The sequence below is a fragment of the Coffea eugenioides genome, unplaced genomic scaffold (assembly GCF_003713205.1).
Source record: "Coffea eugenioides isolate CCC68of unplaced genomic scaffold, Ceug_1.0 ScVebR1_136;HRSCAF=562, whole genome shotgun sequence".
Taxonomy (NCBI): Eukaryota; Viridiplantae; Streptophyta; class Magnoliopsida; order Gentianales; family Rubiaceae; genus Coffea; species Coffea eugenioides.
Genome location: NW_020861766.1, coordinates 17689 through 33990, shown reverse-complemented (window position 1 = coordinate 33990; position 16302 = coordinate 17689).

The window sequence follows — 16302 nt, the reverse complement described above, 5'->3', positions numbered from 1 at the left end:
GGCGTGCTGCCCAAATTTTCGCTCAAGGGCTAAGCTTCTATTTGAACTTGTATATTTTCGTTTGGCAAATACTATGCCCGTTTTCCATCTTAAAACATGATACCTTTTCCATTTGAACCTTCAAATGTTTATTTACTACTTCATACCAAAATATCGATGTATGACCTAAGGTTTTCTCAGTCAAGACATGTAGGTCATAATACCTACTTGAATGTATATCGATTTTGAACCACATACACGATTCCGAAAAATAATATTTCTGAGCCTATCTAGTTGGATTCCGACTTGACTTTGATTCAAGTGTTTTCCATTGGAACTGTTATAACCCTTTGAGTTTGGTTTATGACACCCTAGTTATTTCCGTCCACAGATCCAAATGGTTGTTTTTCACTTTAAAGTCACTTTTATCCGTTTTACTCGTAACTAGTCGAGTTCCTTGATTCCACTTACTTGTTTTGCTAGACGAATTGTAATATTCTTTCTCGTTGAATCATAGGTTTTCTCGGTGACCGAGGGTAAGATCCGATAGGACATTTTGGACGTTATTTAGCATAATTCGGTGAGTGTTCCTTGTTTGTTATGTTTCTTGATTATATGGCTTGTATATATGACTGATAACATGTTAAACGCTTTCAATGATTAGCCAAAACGAGTTTTCTAAGCGAGTGTGGACTTTATCGCACTCAGCCTAAATGATTGTGAACTTTTCAATGATTGAACGATTGAAATGTTACTTGTGCATGAATGTAAGCCTTTTGGCTGAACAGGCCACTGCCCCTTGTTATCGATCGACTCGAGCCAGAAGCGGACTCGGTCGGGCGATATGGTGACCTGGGTGAACGTTTGGTATACTCGAGTATTACCTTGTAGGTTGGTGGAGGTTGGTGGAGCCTGGCCAATGTCCAGGAGAGGGTGAATGAAATGAACGAACGAACGAACGAACGAACGAGGGTTTTATGTATAAACGAAAAATGCATTTTCAAGTGAATGAAGGAAAGGGGAATGACAGGAGAATGAACGAACGTATCCTTTTCATGTATGGTTTATTGTACATGTTGTAAATGTTTCTTGACTTATTGTTTGATTTATGGCTTGATTCTATGTTCGGAACCTCACTGAGTTTTTAGCTCATCCCTTTAGTTTTGTTTTCCTTAACAGGGGAAGGCGAGCAAGGGCGAGAGCTCTGTATCTACTGGTTGGGTCTAGTTTTGGTTTTGTTTTAGTTCTCGCCCTGGTGCTTGGCACGGGCTGGTTGTATGGTGACTTGAGAACTTTTGTATTCTCGACGGTTGTACTTCTTTCTGAGATAGCAATGTATATAAGCTTTGTTTTAAGTTTTGGATCCTCGTTTTGCTCTTTCTTGTGGTTCTATTTCTGATTTGTGTGAGTGAACGACTGAGTCCCAGTGAGAGCTGGGCAGGCGGCCCGCCGAACCCTTTGGTTCGCCTTAGGGGGAGGTGGGGCTGTCACAGTTGGTATCAGAGCCTGCTTCGCGTGGTCTCTGCGCGGAGTGAGCCTGGACTGAGTGGTGCATAGGTATGAAGGACTAAGTGCTCGTTTGAGCCTAAGCTTTGAATTGTGAATGTGATAGGCCTTAACTTTTCTTGTGGTATCTGAGGATCATAGATAGGTACGTCTAGGAGGAATTTCGATTGTAGATGGTTTACTCTTGGGACTGGCCAGCTCGAGATGTGAATTGTCTTATTTCGGATTCTCGTGCCCGAGTACTTTAGAGTTGCGGCGATGCCCAGTATTAGAGATTTGCATTTTGGGACATGAACAGGCTTTGTCTGGCTAGAATGTGCACAAGAGGCCAATGGACATCTAGTTGGATAGAAAGTAACGTGAGAGACCGGACGGGGTTAACAGGGTGTGGGACAACGTATCCCTTTTCTTTTAATGCACCCATATATGGCTACTACATGACGTTAGCATGTGTATTTGTGTATTTGATTATCTGCCTCCTTGATCTGGCGTGTTATGTTTACTTGTGTATTTGGTATGTTGGAATTGGTGCTTAGTTAATTTACTGTGTTTATTCACTAACATACCTTTTGGGGAAAAGAAAAGAAAAGAGAGAGGGAAAAACATATCTATGGACGGGAGACGTAGTCGTGGACGTGGTCGAGGCCGGGGAACTGAGCGGACCCCGGAATCAAGAGGAGAAAGGAAAACGTCAGCCGAGCAAGGGCAGGGATCAAGAGCTGCGACTGGAGACCAAATGGCAACGACAATGCAACATATGACGGATATCTTGGCAAAACTGGTGGATCAACAAGGCCAAATACCCGTAATCCAAAATCGGAACCCTGAGATGGGCGAGGATAAGGCTCTTGAAAGGTTCCAGAAGTTTGCTCCGCCAAAATTCCTTGGAGGGCCCGATCCGGACGTGGCTGAACAATGGATAGAAACCATGGTTAATATCTTCACAGCCCTAAACTACACTGAGCAAAGGCAAGTGAACTTTGCAGTATTTCAATTTGAGGGACCGGCCCGATCATGGTGGAACGCAATTAGAGCAAAGTGGGAAAGAGAACAGACCATCTGGACATGGGCAAACTTCATAAGAGAATTTAACGAGAAGTACCTTCCACCTTTAGTCCAAGAAAGGAGGGAGGAGGAGTTTATTGGGTTACACCAGGGAACGTTAAGTGTGGCCGAATACGAAACAAAATTTACAAGATTATCCAAGTTTGCTTCTGAACTGGTAGCCACTGAACGGCGCAGAGTAAGACGGTTTATACAGGGACTGGATTTGGACATCCAAGAGGCGTTAGCCGCGGCGCAAGTGAATACCTTTACGGAGGCCCTTGAGAAGGTTCAACGAATCGAGAATGCAAAGGCACAAGTAAAAGCCTCCCAAACTCGGAAAAGAGGTGCAGTTGGTAGTGTGATTGAAGAACCTCCTAGTGACTCAATAGCACCTTCTAAAATGCAGAAAGTGAACTTTTTGTCCTACCCGCCATGGACAGTAGGGGCGGGAAATGAAAGGTCTACCAAAGGAAGCCAAACCGGATATGGGGAGACTTCTCCAGAAAGCCAAAAAATGGCTTCCTACTTGACTTGTGGCTATTGCGGAAAGGCCAATCATACCGAGAACGATTGTTGGCGGAAAGGGCGGAAGTGCTTGATTTGTGGGAGTGGTGAGCACCAAGTTAGCAACTGTCCGCGGAGACAGTCACGCGGAGGTAGTATTCCGCAACTGGAGGGAGCTAAAACAAAACAAGCAAATGAAAGAGGGAACCGAACTGGTGGGCCAGCAAAAATTTATGCGTTAGGCAACCAAGCAGTTCCGGACTCGTCTGAGGCAAATGAAGGTAAAAATTTCGAGGACGAAATTTCTTAAGGGGAAGAGAGTGTGAGGACCCGAAAATTTTCCGAATTTCTAGGCTTTATTTTATTTAATTGCACACTTTTATACCTTTTCTTTATTAGAAAATTCCCCAGATAATTTTTATGAGCAAATATAGTTTTTAAATCATTTTTCTAGTATAAGTTAGTTCATGTGAAATTAAGAGTGTATATCGAATGTGGGACCCACTAGTGTGGTAAGTTCGATGAAATTCGGCCGATTAGGTTACGTTTAGTATCCAGGGATTAATGTACTAGGTGATAAGAGACAATTAGAGGTTACCTAGATGGAGGATCATTGGAGAGACAAAAGGATAACTCTAAGTCTAAAAGGTGACAAGTGTCACTTTCTTACTCAAGGGTGGACTTTGACCATTTTATTACCTTTACTAAATCACCAAAACAATTGACCCAAAATTCATCTTCTTCACAAGCTCCTTGGCCGAATTCCATGGTGAGAGAAAAGAAAGAAAGCTTCAACCTTCAACTTCCATTTCTTGCATAAATCTTACAATCCAACCATCCAAACTTGAAATTATTCCATACAAACCTCTAGCTAGGTAGGATTGAGGAAGTTGGTGGAGTTGTTTTGGAAGCAAGAGACTTAAGCTACTACCTTTTGTGAGTTATCAAGGTATGGTGTGTAAATATTCATTGTTTGTTTCCAATAATGGTGAATTCATGACTTGTGAAGGTTAGTTAAGTGATTTTGTGGAGGTTTTCATGACTTTTGGTGGTGTTTGATGAATTTTTGATTTTATGCAATAATTTTTCTGTTTTTATATGTTTCATGTTGATTGGCCATGTATGATGGTCTATTATGGGTTAGAATGAAGCTTTGGTATGATAATTGTAAGGATTAGTGGAAAATTTCTGGTTTGAAGCAAAAATTCCAGATTAGGGTTCCAATTCTCACCATTCTGCCCGGCACTGTTGGACCTAGTTAGAGGCCGAATTGGCCTTAGCTCAAAACATGAAAGTTGTAGAGAATGATGATTTATAGATTCCTTCAAAATCTCAGGTCAATCGGAGTAACGTAGCTCATGAAAAGACTGAAATACCCCTGCTGCCCTGTTTCTACCCGAATTTGATATTTGCGTCTGTAATTGGTTATTTTGGTTGGGAATGCTTCTGATTTGGTTGTTGATGTCTACTGATGAATTGTATCCTTGTATCTTAGCTTTTGGATGGCTTTGGAATCACTTGATTTGGACTTAGGTAGCCTGACTTATGATGTTTGAACCAGAATGCGGTTGGTGAACCTGTTTTTGCGGTTCTGGTTTAGTATATTGAATTTTTGACCTGATTGCACTAGAAACTGGACTGAGTAGCCTTCTTCAACATTGTATTACTATCTCTTAGCTTCAAAACGTGTATCTTGCACCTCCATCCGATAATCGTAGTGCCAATGGTGCCAAAACCGTAAAATGATGTCAAAACTGTTTTTATGGTTAGAGCTTAACTTTCATTTCCGGACTTTTCCCTAGCTTGAATTGTACTTGTACTACTTGGAGCTTACTGAACGGCTATTGAAATTAAATTGTTGTGTGTGTACCTTTGGGTTTGAATAAGAAAAATAATGACGCCATAAATGGCTGGAAATAGGAAAATACAAAGGGCGTGCTGCCCAAATTTTCGCTCAAGGGCTAAGCTTCTATTTGAACTTGTATATTTTCGTTTGGCAAATACTATGCCCGTTTTCCATCTTAAAACATGATACCTTTTCCATTTGAACCTTCAAATGTTTATTTACTACTTCATACCAAAATATCGATGTATGACCTAAGGTTTTCTCAGTCAAGACATGTAGGTCATAATACCTACTTGAATGTATATCGATTTTGAACCACATACACGATTCCGAAAAATAATATTTCTGAGCCTATCTAGTTGGATTCCGACTTGACTTTGATTCAAGTGTTTTCCATTGGAACTGTTATAACCCTTTGAGTTTGGTTTATGACACCCTAGTTATTTCCGTCCACAGATCCAAATGGTTGTTTTTCACTTTAAAGTCACTTTTATACGTTTTACTCGTAACTAGTCGAGTTCCTTGATTCCACTTACTTGTTTTGCTAGATGAATTGTAATATTCTTTCTCGTTGAATCATAAGTTTTCTCGGTGACTGAGGGTAAATTCGATAGGACATTTTGGACGTTATTTAGCATAATTCGGTGAGTGTTCCTTGTTTGTTATGTTTCTTGATTATATGGCTTATATATATGACTGATAACATGTTAAACGCTTTCAATGAGTTTTCTAAGCGAGTGTGTACTTTATCGCACTCAGCCTAAATGATTGTGAACTTTTCAATGATTGAACGATTGAAATGTTACTTGTGCATGAATGTAAGCCTTTTGGCTGAACTAGCCACTGCCCCTTGTTACCGATCGACTCGAGCCAGAAGCGGACTCGGTCGGGCGATATGGTGACCTGGGTGAACGTTTGGTATACTCGAGTATTACCTTGTAGGTTGGTGGAGGTTGGTGGAGCCTGGCCAATGTCCAAGAGAGGGTGAATGAAATGAACGAACGAATGAACGAACGAGGGTTTTATGTATAAACGAAAAATGCATTTTCAAATGAATGAAGGAAAGGGGAATGACAGGAGAACGAACGAACGAACGAATGAACGAACGAACGTATCCTTTTCATGTATGGTTTATTGTACATGTTGTAAATGTTTCTTGACTTATTGTTTGATTTATGGCTTGATTCTATGTTCGGAACCTCACTGAACTTTTAGCTCATCCCTTTAGTTTTGTTTTCCTTAACTGGGGAAGGCGAGCAAGGGCTAGAGCTCTGTATCTACTGGCTGGGTCTAGTTTTGGTTTTGTTTTAGTTCTCGCCCTAGTACTTGGCACGGGCTGGTTGTATGGTGACTTGAGAACTTTTGTATTCTCAACGGTTGTACTTCTTTCTGAGATAGCAATGTATATAAGCTTTGTTTTAAGTTTTGGATCCTCGTTTTGCTTTTTCTTGTGGTTCTATTTCTGATTTGTGTGAGTGAACGACTGAGTCCCAGCGAGAGCTGGGCAGGCGGTCCGCCGAACCCTTTGGTTCGCCTTAGGGGGAGGTGGGGCTGTCACACATTTAATATCGAAGGGTAGTGAAGAGTTTCTAAAACTCAATTCCCTTCAAGTTCAAAAATTTCAGTTTTAAGGAGCAATAGTTGAAAAATCATATCTTATACTCCGTAGGTCCAAAATTAGAAAACTTGGTACCGTTGGAAACTAGTTCCAAAGTACTAAAAGTTCCTAGAAGACACTTTTCCAAGATTCTAAATGGAAGACACTCAAATTTCTACTTAAATGGGCTGACTTACACTCCCAAGACAGTTTCAGTCTTGGTTTTCGGTAAACTTTGGAAATTCGGCAAAATTCACAAAAGTGAATTAGCCTCTGAAATTTGCAACACTATTAGAATTCCAATCAAAGTTTTAAATACAACAAACAGAACTAGAATCAGAGTTTTGAGCGCCAAGATATAGCAGCTCAAAGTTGGTTAAAAACAAGGACTGCTCGGTCCATTTTCCAGATTTGAAAGGTAACTTTGGGATTTTATTTGTATATCAAAACAGTCTTATAATGACACCAAAATTGGTACAATTCAACTTGCATATGAGGACTAATCCTCTATCAAATTTTATATGAAAATTCGCACGAAAAGGTGGTCAACTAAACTACCAAAGTTTAAGGAAATCCCAAGACAAATCTGTCCTCTTGCTTCCTTTTTCTTTTCAAACATTTTGCCTAATGAAATCAACTCAAATCTGGATCATTTGTGAATCAAAGGTCCAAGAAACATCTAATATACATTTGGTAGGTGATTGACACCAAAATTTTCAAAACAACAAGTCCCAAATCAAATTAGGCCATTCGGTTAGCAAAATTAGGGTTTTCCAGATTTGACACAGTTTGGGAATTGGACTATATCTCACTCAATACAACTTCAAATTGAGTGCGGTTGGTGGCGTTGGAAACTAGATTCACAAGTCTACATTTCATCAGAAGAAATTATTTTGAAATTCAGTTCGTAAATGAGAGAAATTAGAGCTACAAATTGCAGCTTATACCTTTCTCTCGGATAGGCTAACAGAACAGGGCAGCCGACTTTGATCAATCACTACAGATGACTCAGTTCGAATTAGAAGGTTCATGATACACTGTTAGAAAAATACGGATGTCTAGTTTTGAATGCCGCTAACGGCACTCAATTCTGACGTCTGAGTAGAGAGTTATGTTCATTCAAACATGCTCTGTCCGGGCCACCTGAACACATTTTCCAGATTTCTACAATTTCGAAATTTCAACTTTTACCCAACCAAATCAAATGATTTTCGATGGAAACTTTCCACACATCCTACACAACATATCTACATCAGATTCAAGGTCATTTGAGCATCAAAAATTCGAATCAAAGCTTCGAGAAAAACAGGGTAGATCTTCGGCCTCTTCCTATACAATTTTCCTTTGGTTTTCCTTTCACTTTTCCAACAAATCTCATCTTGTTTATCACATAACTAACACAAACAACACTCATCATCATCATATCAGTCCTATACCATCAATGTGGGATTTCATAGAGCCTACTCCAACCATTTAAATCCAACAACAACAATAACAATGAAGCAACAAGTTCCTAGCAAAGATCAACCCACTAAATCCAAGATTAGATGGTTGGATGATTACCTCCTCTTCCTTTGAGTGAAATCAGAAATTTCGTGTGACAGCCCCACCTCACCTTAAGGTGAACCAAAGGGCTCGGCGGACCGCCTGCCCAACTCTCGCCAGGACTGCTAAGACGGTTATACACAACTCAAAACATGCCGGAATATAGTAGAGCGCATAAACCAAGCAAAAATCACGAAACAGGAAAATGAAAAAAATCGAAACGGAAAGTGAATAGTGCCTGCCACGTCACAATCCGACCGGGACCCAATCGAATACAAGTAACTTCATATAATCCTTGAAATGGACATATACAAACCAAATATAACACATGAACATGAGTACACACTTTTATAAACCACATTCGTATTTTTACAAATCAAAAGGGAACATTTGAATCCAAGTACAATTAGGGTTTCCAACCATTGAGGAGCTATACAAAATATCTAAACTAGCTCAACTCATGCTTCAAAATCACAGTTCCAAAAGTGGTTCCCTGTAAGAAAAACAAGATAACGGAACGGGGTGAGCTAGAAGCTCAATGAGGTACCAAAAGTATAACAGTAGAAACCATGAGAAAACACTTTTAGGGCACATATACACATCAAGTAAGAGAAATAAACGAACACCACAATTTAAAGGATACAGGTGGCCCTCAGGAGCCAAATCCCCATTGCAATACTTGATCCAGCCTCGTTGACTCTCCGTCAACATTTAATGACACACTCATGTCTGTAGACCCCTCTTACGCCAAAATTTCGTTCACCAAACATACCCCTTATTGGGCCCGAACGCCAAACAGTAATAGGAATGGTAATACTCGAGTATACCGGAACCAAGAGTCTCAATACCCAAAGATTCCCCAGGAACAGGCACCCATGGATTGTCAATTACCTCGACCAAGCCCTTGCTGGCTCGACTTAATTAACTCCCCATGAGGTTGAGCTCAAGTTAACAGGAAGATCGTTGGACACACTTCCAAACGATCTCATAACAAGCGCAAGTAACAAGTTCAAGTTCATAACAAGTACAGGTATAGGCAAGAGAACGAGTGTGATAAAGTACACCCTCGTCTCATTCAGAATAATAGAGTTTATAGTTATCCATGTCACAAATTTCAAATACAGATGAACCAATTAAACAACAATTCCAGGGAGTGGTACACTCACCAGTTAAAGCAGAGTTTCAACCAAAGTAGAGCTCTAATCACCAAGAAACCCTAGAATAACCAAGGTAAGCAATTATGGTTCCCATAGCCACAAGTCTAGTAAATAAAATGCACAAATGAGGCTCGACTACAAGTCGTAGACCTCGCCAACTAATTACTCATGCAAGTGTGCAAAACATGATTTCGGGAACAAAAGGTAATATGAAACCCTAGGGCTCGAACAACCCCAAAAACCCATCTTATATATCCCAAATCAAACCAAACTGGAAGGAATCCAACATTCCCAAAATTTGGACAGCATGTCCCCTACATTTCCTTACTTTTCCATCCTGCAAGCAACACCAATTCATCTCAAATCAACCACATACACATTATAGACTATAGGATACACCTTTCGACACAATAAGCACAACTGAAGCTACACTTATCGGATTGAAACGAATCTTATGGCGTTTCGAAGCCAAAACATAAACCTACATTTCTTATGAAAACCTCCAAAGCCAAATCATGCATTTTTATGGTAAAAAAATGGAAATCTCCACGAAAACAGAAATCTGCCGGCGAAACAGGGTTCATGGGCAGTCAAGGGTATTTTGGTCATTTCACAGGATACAGTAATCTGATTGAGCTGAAATTTTACAGGAAGCTATTTAACACCATTTTATACAACTTTTATGTTTTAACCTAAGCCTGATTCGGCCTCTAACATGCTCAAATAAAACCGGCCAGAACAGGGCAGATTGGAACCCTAAAGCTGAAATTTTCCGCACAAGCTGAAATTTTCTGTAAATAACCGCAATTAATGCACAAGGGATCCATTTAACACAATTTAGAACCATCAATCCAAGGCCAACCATAATCATCATATGAAAACAGAAAAATCCCCAAAAAAATCAGAAATTTAGCTAACTCCACTTTAATCCATGAAATCTTCCACAAAGTAGCATCTATAACAACTATAAGCCACTACTTATCAATTAATTGAAGTAAAGAGGAAGTTTGTAAGAAAAGTACCTTGACACCTCAAGAAAGATGATAACTTAGGGTTTTTCTTTCCAAAACAACTCCACCAACCTCTTTAATCCTTCCTAGCAAGGAGTTTTTATGGAGTGATTTGTGATATTAATGGTTGGAACCCAAGATTTGGCTTGGATTTGCAAGACAAAATGAAGGTTTTTCCTCTCTTTTTCTCTCCTCTAAAGTCGGCCAAGAAGCATGAAGAATGAAGATGATTGTGGTCAATTTTTGGTATTTAGTAAAGGTGATGAATAGTGGTCAAAGTTTACCCTCCAATGGTTTCATGACACTTGTCATTTCCTATGCTAAATCTTATCCTTTTGTCTCTCCATACATATTAATCTGGCTAACCTCCAACACCTAGTAATTTAATCCCTTAATGCAAAACTTAACCTAATTGGCCGAATTAACCGCACGTAACGCCCTAGCAGGTCCCACGTCCACTGTACTCTTCAAATATCTCATGAACTAACTTATACTAGAAAAATGATTTTAAAAACTATTTTTACTTATAAAAATATCTATAAAATTAATATAATAACGAACATATAGAAAACGTGTGCAAAGAAAGAAAATAATGCCTAGAAATTAAGAAATTTTTCGGGTTCTCACATTTCGCACCTCTAAGGCCTCAAGACAAACCGTGAGATGATGCTTCCTTCCTAGTCCAAGTGAATCTCCAAGTGAAATGGAAGTTGTGTGGTGAAATGAAGAGCAGCTCTTCTCCTTCTTCCCTTGGAAGCTTTCGGCCAACAAGAATGAGAAGAGAGAGAGGCGGTTGCTGATAACTAAAGCTTCCCTTGGAAGCTTGGAAACTTGGAGCCAAAGTTTCTCTCAAAAGTCAACTACCAATAGTTTCGCGAGCGCGTTTCGTGTCCGTTTTCTTTCGGGTTTGTTTCACTTGTGCACTATACCTTTAATGTATTTCCTTTAACATTATAATTATTCACTCTTACTAGTCTAGAATAAGTTTCTTAAATCTCTATTTAGCCGTTCCGGCTCGATATACGTGAATTTCGATTCGCGCGAGATAAAGCGAAATTTTTTTTTAAACTTATTTACCACTAATGCCTCAATTAACTTTTCTTAGTTTATTATTATTCATTCTTAATTCTCCAATATTATTGCATTCTCGAATCGAATTTTGCCTCGCAAAACGTGTACTCGTTATTCCTTACCGAACGAGCGTCCGAAAAATAAAATTTTCTAACGAAACGTTTTAAAAACGTAAGTGAGACATTGTTTCATGTAATTGGATTTAAAATGGTTGAAATAAATTATTTGGAGAAAACGGGTGAATAAATAATTAATTAAGCCATTAAAATAAGATCAAAATAAGTAAAAATTCAGGCCCTCACACGTGGGGACGCCCTCGTCCTCTCTTTATTTTAATTATACGATACTTGTTACTTGAATACATATGATCGATAATTGTTCATAAACATGTTTAACTCATAAGCCCTGAGCGGATGCATGTACCACACCAATCTGGATGGGAGGTGCCTCTCATACCGTCTCAGTGCTATAATCGGTTCCCTAAGCGATAGTATGTATCACACCAATTTGGGTAGGAGGTACCTCTCATGTCGACTCAAAACCCTAAACAAATAATCGGTTCTCTTTGTGATAGAATGTACCACACCGATTTGGGTGGGAGGTACCTCTCATGTCGACTGAGTACCATAAACAATTGTAATCGGTTCCCTGAGCGATAGTATGTATCACACCGATTCGGGTGGGAGGTACCTCTCATGTCGACTCAGAACCCTAAACCATTTTCAGTTGATTGGAGCGATGTCTCATCGACCACTCATACATGCTATAATCGGTTCTCTGGGCAATAGTATGTACCACATCAATTCGAGTGGGAGGTACCTCTCATGTCGACTCAGAACCATAATCAAAGTATAAGTCGATAGGAGCGATGTCTCATCGACCACTTATTTCTCTGAGCGGTAGCATGTACCACACCGATTCAAGTGGGAGGTACCTCTCATGTCGACTCAGAACCATAAATAGTGTAAATGAAGTTCTACAGAATTAAATACCGACCCGGTTGAGGGAGTGTCACCACGTGAAGGTATTGGATCGAACTTGGACAAATCAATTGGAAATTAGCTCCTGAGAGCTCCTGTATCCTACTCAAGTGTATTTAATTGTTAATCGTGAATTACTTGAATGTTATAGCTTTACTCCTCGTACAAGTGTTATATTACTTGAACTACGTGTTTGCATGCTTTTCTTGGCCTCATTGAGCGTTAGCTCACCCCATTCCATTTATTATTCCTTAACAGGAAAGTGACGTGAAGGAAGTGATTGGAAGATACTAGTGAAGGCTAGTCTTTTCTGTAGTTTGGTATGTTGTAACTGATCTTTGAGGAAATTGTGAGATTTGGAACTCGATGTAGTTGACTGAGATTTATATCCACGGATATGCTTGTGCAATGAAATATTATAGTCATGTTATTATTTTGGCATATTTAGATGAAATCATTGGAATTGATCTATCTTTCATTTGAGGATTGAAGTGAGTCCCGGCGAGAGTTGGGCAGGCGGTCCGTCGAACCCTTCGGTTCGCTTTAGGGGAGGTGGGGTCGTCATAGTACTCCTATATTTGTGGCATTTAGTTGCCTATGACCTATATTTGATATTATTAACTCGTTGTATAAACATTGACATGTGACATGACTTGTTGCTCATGCAAATAGCTATACTCTCATTTAAAGTGTTCTTGCAATATGTACATGTTTTTCAATTCATACGGTTATACTTTTCACTTTTATTATGCGTTTAGAATCTTGCTAAATGGATCAGCGAGGATGTGGACGGGGCCGTGGGTGTGGGATTCGGCAACCCCTCACTCCCGAGAGCGGTGAGGGATCCGCGACTAGACCAAACCAAAACCCTAGAAACGAAGAGGGTGACCAAGTGGCTACGGCCATTAACCGCATGACCGATATTCTCAAGCGCTTAGCTGAGCGCCAAGGACCTGAACCAGTCAACTAACCTAGGAACAAAGAGAGGGGTAAGGATAGAGCCCTAGAGCGATTCTTGAAGTTCGCTCCACCTAAGTTTCATAGAGGGTCTGATTCCGAGGTAGCGGAAAATTGGTTTGAAAGGATAGTTGATATTTTACTGCTTTAGATTATACCGAGAAAAGACATGTGAATTTTGCCGTTTTCCAATTTGAGGGGGCGGCATGCTCGTGGTGGAATGTTATTAGTGCAAAGTGGGAAAGAGAACAAACCCCTTGGACTTGGGTAAACTTTGAGAGGGAGTTTAATGTCAAGTTCCTTCTGCCAATTATACAAGAAAAGAGGGAGGACGACTTTATTAAGTTGAAGCAAGGATTATTAAGTATGGCCGAGTATGAGGAGTGGTTCACCAAACTTTTCAAATTTGCCCCTGAGCTTGTAGTCACCGAACGGAAAAGGATAAGGAGGTTTAGTCAAGGGTTAAATGTAGAAATCCAAGAATCCCTAGCAGCTGCCCAGATTACCACTTTTACGGATGCCTTGGATAAGGCACAGAGGGTAGAGAATGCTAAGTCTCAATCTACGGCCTTTCATGCTAGAAAGAGGGGTAACCCAAGCGATACCTCTAAACAGTCCGAGAGGTCTATCCATCACTTAAAATGGGAAAAGGGGTTGGAGAAGTGAAGATGCCTGAAAAATCCGGAGAAACTCCATCAAGCGAACCCCGCCAAAAGGAAATCAGAGTACGCGAGGTCAACAAAAGAGGAATTCCCAAGCTGGTCAAGCCGTTACTCCTCACGTAACTTGTGGATACTATGGCAAGATTAACCACACTAAGGCCGAGTGCTGGAGTAAGCAAGGAAAATGTCTGAGATGCGGTAGTACCGAGCATAAGTTTTCAAATTGCCCTAGAGCTTCTAAGGGAGAAGGAAATTCTCAACAGCCTGCTAAATCCACTGCAAATTAGTCGAGTGCTAGAAGGAGTGATTAATGCTAATGATTGTAAGAGGGATCCAAGTAGTAGAAAATCTACAAATAGGGGTGAATCTGACTCCAATCGACAAATAGGGAATGTAGTTTTACCCTAGCATAGACTGGCACTTTTAGAGGTTGTAATCTTTTGTAAAGGGGATGACATCCTTTTGTTGTATATTGCGACTTAGCACGTTTTGACCTTGTTGATTCCCCTTTTTCTTTTGAAATGATTTGATGAACTTATTATAACTTAATGTAACTATTATGATCTTTTATGACATATGAAAATTTACTTTGGTTTTAATTGATTTTACGGTTTATATGTATATTTAATCTATTGCTCCACATCTCTAGACCTGTGATAAGATCATGAACGGCACCTGAGGATAGTTAAGTTCAATAAGTGTAAGTTTGAATGGGAAAGGTAGGAGTGATGAAAATTGGTCACGTGATGAAAGAGCTGGTAAAGATTTTAATCGAAAAGTGAAGGAGTTAAAACGCAAGCAAATTCCTCTAATGAAGGTTTTATAGAGAGATTATGGAATCGAGGAAGTAATTTGAGATGTTGAAGAGGAGACCGAAAGAAGTATTTAGGGTTATTCATAGATCAAGGTATGAATTTCGAGGACGAAATTCTTTTAAGGGGGGAAGGATGTGAGGACCCGGATTTTAGTTTCTTACTTTTATATTATTTTAATGGCTTAATTAATTATTTATTCACCCGTTTACTCCGAATAATTTATTTCATTCATTTTAAAATCCATTGTATGCAAAAATGTCTCTTTTATATTTTTAAAACGTTCCGTTCGCGAATTTAATTTTTCTACGGCTCGTTTAGCGAGAAATAGCAAATACACGTTTTTTGAGGCAATATTCAATCCGAGAGTGCAATGACCTTGGAGATTTGAGGACTTAGGTTTTCATTCTTAATTTAGTCATTTTATACGTTATCTGCCCTAGAGTTAGTTAATTATATTTTAGTGGCGTGAATTACCCTTAAGTTTCGCTTTATCGCGCGTGAATCGAAAGTTCGCGTAAATCGAGTCGGAACGGTTAAGTGGAGATTTAAGAAACTTATACTGGACTACTAAGAGTGAATAATTATAGTGTTAAAGGAACTACATTGGAGGATTAGTGCACTAGTATAACAAACGAGAGAGAAAACGGTGGTACGATACTCACGCGTGACACTATTAAGAGTTGACTTTTGAAGAGCTTTTGGCCACAAATTCATTAAGCTTCCAAAGGAAGATTCACTCAACACAAAACACTCTCTCTTCTCTCTCTTAGTGCAGCTGAACTCCTCAAGGAAGGAGAAGAGAAAGCTCTTCATCTATCTTGGTCATTCTTGCTCCAAATCACTTCTAACTTTGCATCCACCCTCAAAACCACTTGGAGATTAACCTTGACTTGGAGGAAAGCTTCATCTTGCGATTTTCTTGGGAGCTTTAGTGGTGCAAAATTTCTGGTTTCTTCAAGAACAAAGAGGTAGCCATCATCAACTTTGAATCTCTCCATTTAATGCAAGATTTATGGTTGGTTGAGCAAGGGTTTGAACTCTCTGCATGAATCTAGGTAGCGGACTTGAGGAGTTTAAATTCTTGCTTTAATCTTTAGGTAGAGGTCTTGAAGTGGCCTATTGGTAGCTGGCTTGAGGTGTAAATTTCTTTCTTTTGATTGTCATGTGTTTAGATGGAAAGAATACGGTTAGAAATGAAGAGAAAATCAAAGGAAAGTTGGTGCATGAAACTGGCCGAATCTGTCTTGTACTTGTCTTGCTTGAATTTCGAAAATTTGTTGGTTATTGGACTGTGAAATTGGTTGATATATGTTGTGTATTGTGTGTAGAAATTTTCTATCAAAAATCAATAGAATTAGTTGAGCAAAACTTGAATTTTCAAAATGTGAAGAAACCTGGAAATGAGTTCAGAATGTCTGAATAGTGCCCCTTTGAAAGAACATATCTCTTTGTACAAAAATTGAAATCAAGTGCCGTTTATGGCATTTGAAACTAGACATTTGTATCTTCCCAACGGTATAAAGTTCACCTTCTAGTTCGAACTGAGTGAACCATAGTGATTCAATAAAATTGATTGTCCGAGAGGAATGGAGAGCTGCATTTTGTGGCACTATTTTCTCTCACTTA